A 6,146-nucleotide genomic window follows, 5' to 3' on the forward strand; every position below is an offset into this window, starting at 1 on the left:
AGGATTCTGTATAATTCTGTGGTTTGCTTATTTTTTTGTATAATTATAGAAACTTTGAAAACTATATAGGTTGTAAAACTATTAATAGTCATTCAGAAAAAAAACTTTCCCTACCAGCAACCACCCAGGGGGGATTAAAAGTCCTGACAAGAGGCCAGTTCAACATGTCCTTTACCCTAGTAGAAACAAAACGCAAAAAGATGAGAAGAAAACAGAAATCAACCGAGTCGTGTGTGGCCAGTGTCTCTCAGGAGTGTGGGCCTCAGCTGTTGCCTGGGTCCTGAAAGGCAAAGCCTACAGCATACAGGATGGCAGCTGGGAGATCTCACAACATCTCCCTCATGCCGTCACATCCATGTCCCAACCTAGCTGTCATGGGAATCCTTCAGCCAGTTTCTCTTCCACTGCTATGTGCATCTGTCCAGTTCTCTGTGTCCCCTCTGTCGTTTCTGTCTGCACACTCCACTTTCCACATCAAGTTTTCCATCTCAGCCTCCAGCTGAGCCTGCTGGTATTCAAAGAGCTTCTTCCTGGGTCCAGACTCCGTGTAACACGCAAAGAGTAAGTGTCCTGCAGGGTATACTGGCTCTTGACCAAGAGCTTGGCAGCATTCTGTAGGTACTGCCGATCATTCCAGGTCCCCAGATTATTCATGACCCTATCCTGAATCTTCTCAGGAATTTGCTGGTATGTCTGCACCCCCAGCTGCAAGCTCTTGTGGTTTTCCCATCTGTCAAAGTAGAACAAGTATTTCTTGAGGGCCTCCCTGGCCTGGGCTTGCTGCCTGGGCTTGACAATGTCAGGGTTCTCCTTGTACCGACTGCACTCATAGTACTCACTGCCATGGGTCTTAACAGTCTCCTAGACATATTCTGCACAAGTCATATTTACACTTGGAGCATTGCATGTGATTGCAGCCTTCATTCTCAATGCAGGTGTCGCACTTGGGACAGTCTTTAATGTGAGCCCTAATGTAGTTGGCCGTTCAGCACGCTTTGTGAGCCATTTCCGGATTGTAGCGCAGTCTGTGGGGACGCGGTACGTCCGACACTTGAAGCATAAGACTTGGTTGCACTTATTGCACTCTACTCTGCAAGCTCTGGGCTCCTGTCCCCAAATAGCCATGGAGGCAGTCTGGACCAGGGCAAAGCTGGAGCTGGTAATGACTCTCCACATAGTCCCTCAAGTGGTAGTGCCTGTATTTGTCTCTTAATTCTTCGTTGGGCAACAGTGGAAGCACACAAAGTCCTCTGGTGTTTGGAGTGGCGGATCCCGAGCCATTCAAGAGACTCCCACACCCGCACCATCCTCGACAAGTATAAACGGGGCTGCTCCCAGAAGCTATGGCAAAAGTGCTGACAGGCAGGAGAGAGCAGGTTTTCCTTCTACGCAAACTGCATACACACTGCACAATGATGAGGGGGTGGGCTGTGGGGACACGTTTCAAGGAACAGGGCTGAACTTGAGCTTCAATGAGAGGTTGAGCAGAATTAGACTCGTATGTGTCCAATATCTCTGCAACTTGCCAGTGGAAATTAACTAATATAAGTTTAGCAACTGAATGAGATACCAGTGCCATAGGGAGGATGTACTGGTGGCAGTAAGCATCAGTGGTTTTTAGGACAGAGGCTAGGTATCATGTGCTCATTGAGGGCACCCTCAGACTCCTTGTAGGTCAAACAGGTAAACTGGTGCTCTTCAGGATCAAAGGCGTTGGCCCCCTGCTGCTCCACATCACTGGCTACTCCCACATAGTAGACCTCTGTGCCCCCAGGGTCCTCATCTTCTTCCTCCTCCTCACAATTTGGGTCATAGTCCTTTTTATTGCTGTCAGACACCTGGCTATTCATGTCCACCGACATCTAAGCATTCAGCCAAGTTGAATATCAGGGATTTTTTTTTCCCTCCCCTTTCCAAACTTTACCACTTTCTTAAATGCATTATTTTTTTTTTCCTTCCGTAATTCTCGAAGGTCTTTCAAGAAGATGTCACTCACCCCAAATATTCTATGTCGTGTAATTTCCAGTAGAAGCTGCGGCCTGCCACTGCTGAGGCTGAGCAGGCCAAACTGGGTTCAGTCAGACCAGAGGGATCTGACACAGGTGCAGCAGTGGGCTGATCTCTGGGCTCCTTCCTCCCACAGAGCGGTGTCCGCAGCCCGGGAAGTGCTCTGTAGAAAGTATGTTTTATGTGTAGAAATAGTGTGATACATTTTAAGACTACCTTTTGTTGAGTTTTGTTATGGACCCGTAACACATTAAATACTAAATATTGGCATATTTTGTCAGTATGCACATATGCTCACTCTTTAATTGGTTTAATTTTGCACATGTTTATAAGGATGAATTTGAGTTGAAAAAATAAAAAGGTAACTGTCTATTTCTTTACTGATTCATTGGTAAATTGAGATCCATAGTTTTTTCTAAATTAACTTCAAAGTTGAGAACTAAATATGTGGCCCCAGATGTTATTAAATGTTCAGAAAAATGGAACAAAAGAGAAAAATAAGTTTCAAAACTTAGGATTTATTTGGAATTTTTTTCGGAAAGGTACTATTTTTGCAATTAGTGGAAAGAGAATTAAAACTGACATGTAACCAGGATATCACCAGGATGAAAGGAATAGCAAAGGGAATATAATCATTGGTATTGTAATAGTGTTGTATGGTGACAGATGGCTATACTTGTGATGAGCATAGAATAATGTATAGAGTTGTCGAATCACTATGTTTTACGCTTGAAACTAATGTAAGATTGTGTGCCAGCTATCTTTCAAACAATAAATTTGGCATGTCACCCTTAGTTTTGGACAAAATAAGTGGAATGGTGTTCCATAGATTGATAAGGATAAGCAAATGTGAAGTTCAAAGGTTTTTTTTTTTTAATGTTTATTTATTATTGAGAGACAGAGAGAGACAGAGTGTGAGCATGGGAGGGGCTGAGAGACAGGAAGACACAGAATCTGAAGCAGGCTCCAGGCTCTGAGCGGTCAGCACAGAGCCCGACGCGGGGCTTAAACTCACAAACTGAGAGATCATGACCTGAGCCAAAGTTGGAGGTTTAACCTACTGAGCCACCCAGATGCCCCAAAGCATTTGGTTTTTTAAAGTTACTTATACAAAGGATTTTGACCTGGAAGGTATAAGTATATAACAAGAAACTATCTAAAAGTTACTTATAATTTGAAGTTTGACAAATGAGTTCAACCTGACCTACCTTATATAATTGAATTTTGTACTTCAGATCTAATTAGTGTGAGCTTCTTACAGATATACTCTCAGTAAATAAAAATTGATTGAATTTAAATTTTTATAAGGGAAAATTGAATGTAAATAAGGTTGAAGAAATTCTAATTGGAAATATTCATTGTTCTTGAATTCATTTGTTTGATGATGTCAATTACAAGAACAGAAATTATCATGAATTGGTCTATTATTTGATCTTATTTCATTCTAATTAATGAGAAATAGATACACACCTTTTTAAAGGTAATGAGCCTGCAGTAATGTACTCCTCTCCTGTGGCACTGAGTACAGTCATTGTGGATTATCAATTTGGAAGAGAAATACATAAAGCAACAGCCCATGAGAGAAAGGCAAGGACATTTGTTCTCTGAAAATAGTTATGCTTATGGGAAAATGTTTAAATTGGGGCAATATATGTGTTTGGCTACTTTGTTTGGATCCAAATAAATGGAGCTTTTTACTGATTCCCTACAAGTAATTTTAACAAGAGTGAGAATGTCTGAGAGTAAATTTAATAGCAAAGGAACTAAAACTATGTACAAGACAAGTGAAGTTTGAAGTTACTCAGACGCTATCTAGGTAGTTACCAGGGAACTTTGATGGACAATTTGAATGACACAGTAACCACCACCCAAACACTCTCAAAAATTCCATTTTGTCCCTTTCCAGTTACTTTCCCAAAACATCTGACTTCTATAATGAATTATTATGCCTATTCTAGGATTTCAAGTAAAGAATCATATAGTATGTATTCCTTTGTAGTTATTTATATGGTTTCTTTCACTCAATAAAGTGCTATTGTGTATGATTCATCCATATTGTTGTTACATCAGTAATTTATTCATTTCCTGAATATATCATGATTTGTTTACCTATATTACTGTTCATGAACACTTGGGCTGTTACCAGCTTTTGGCTTTTATAAATAAAGCTGCTACGAACTTTCACATACAAGCCTTTTTTGAACATATCTTTACATTTATCTTGGGGAAATGCCTAAGAGTAGAATTGCTGGGCCATAGAATATTTTTTTACCTTTAGAAGTAACTATGAAACACTCTCCAAACCTCTTTGATTCTCTACTTATTGTCTACCTCGTCACTAGTATTTTTATGATTAAGATTAGCTTATAAGCAAAGTTTACCTTAATGTAAAAATTCTGCATGACTGGACATGGTTTACTGTATATTAAAAACTGGTAAAGAGAAGCATATTGTAGTGGAAGAATAATGGCATCTTAAATATTTTTGTGTCCTAATGCCTGGAACCTATGAATGTGATCTGTTACATGGCAATGAGACATTCAGGTGGCAATTGGAATCAAGGTTGCTAATTAGCTGACATTAACATGGAAGATTTTTCTGGATTATCTGGCCAGGGCTAATGTAATCACAAGAGTCCTTGTAAGTGGAAGAGGGAGGGAGAAGGGAAGAGCCAGAGAGATGGCATGAGAAAGACTCACCCCAACCTTGCTGGTTTTGAAGATGAAGGAATGTGGCAACAAGCCAAGGAAGACAGATGACCTCCACACCTCCAGAGAGGAAGGCTTCTAACTAGAAAGAACAAGGAAATAAATTCTTTCCTAAAGCTGCCCTAGAGCTTCCAGTAGAAACACTGCCCTCCCCAGACTCATGATTTAGCATGAGACCAATAGAACTGCAATGTAATAAATTTGTGTTGTTTTAAGCCACTAAGTTGTGGCAATTTGTGACAGCAGCTATAAGACACTAATACACCTATGATGAGACCATATGAATTAAAAACATCATTTTGAAGCTCCAAATTGACATTAAGGACCCCAAACTGTATTTTTTATTTTATTTTTTATTTTTAAAATTTACATCCAAATCAGTTAGCATATAGTGCAACAGTGATTTCAGGAGTAGATTCCTTGGTGCCCCTTACCCATTTAGCGCATCTCCCCTCCCACAACCCCTCCAGTAACCCTGGAGTTTGTTCTCCATACTTATGAATCTCTTCTGTTTTGTCCCCGTCCCTGTTTTTATATTATTTTTGTTTCCCATCCCTTATGTTCATCTGTTTTGTCTCTTAAAGTCCTTATATGAGTGAAGTCATATGATTTTTGTATCCCTTGGGTACATGCCTAGTAGTGCAATTGCTGGGTTGTAGGGTAGTTCTGTTTTTAGCTTTTTGAGGAACCTCCATACTGTTTTCCACAGTTGCTGCACCAGCTTGCATTGCCACCAACAATGCAAAAGAGATCCTCTTTCTCCGCATCCTAGCCAACATCTGTTGTTGCCTGAGTGGTTAATGTTAGCCATTCTGACAGGTGTAAGGTGGTATCTCATTGTGGTTTTGATTTGTATTTCCCTGATGATAAGTGACGTTGAGCATTTTTTCATGTGGCGGTTGGTCATCTGGATGCCTTCTTTGGAGACGTGTCTTTTCATGTCTTTTGCCCATTTCTTCACTGGATTATTTGTTTTTTGGGTATTGAGTTTGATAAATTCTTTATAGATTTTGTATACTAACCCTTTATCAGAAATGTCATTTGCAAATATCTTCTCCCATTCCGTTGGTTGCCTTTTAGTTTTGCTGATTGTTTCCTTTGCTGTGCAGAAGCTTTTTATTTTGATGAGGTCCCAGTAGTTCATTTTTGCTTTTGTTTCCCTTGCCTCCAGAGACGTGTTGAGTAAGAAGTTGCTGCGGCCAAGATCAAAGAGGTTTTTTTTTCCTGCTTTCCCCTCAAGGATTTTGATGGTTTCCTGTCTTACACTGAGGTCTTTCATCCATTTTGAGTTCATTTTTGTGTATGGTGTAAGAAAGTGGTCCAGGTTCATTCTTCTGCATGTCGCTGTCCAGTTTTCCCAGCACCACTTGCTGAAGAGATCTTCTTTATTCCAATGGATATTCTTTCCTGCTTTGTCAAAGATTAGTTGGC

General features: G+C 40.3%; 1 pseudogene; it reads right to left on the reverse strand.

The window, feature by feature from the left end:
- Positions 1–385: 385 nt before the first annotated feature.
- LOC131517917 (E3 ubiquitin-protein ligase ARIH2-like) lies at positions 386–1,947 on the reverse strand (annotated as a pseudogene).
- Positions 1,948–6,146: the final 4,199 nt, after the last annotated feature.

The sequence above is a fragment of the Neofelis nebulosa genome, chromosome 7, assembly GCF_028018385.1.
Source record: "Neofelis nebulosa isolate mNeoNeb1 chromosome 7, mNeoNeb1.pri, whole genome shotgun sequence".
NCBI classification, from domain to species: domain Eukaryota; kingdom Metazoa; phylum Chordata; class Mammalia; order Carnivora; family Felidae; genus Neofelis; species Neofelis nebulosa.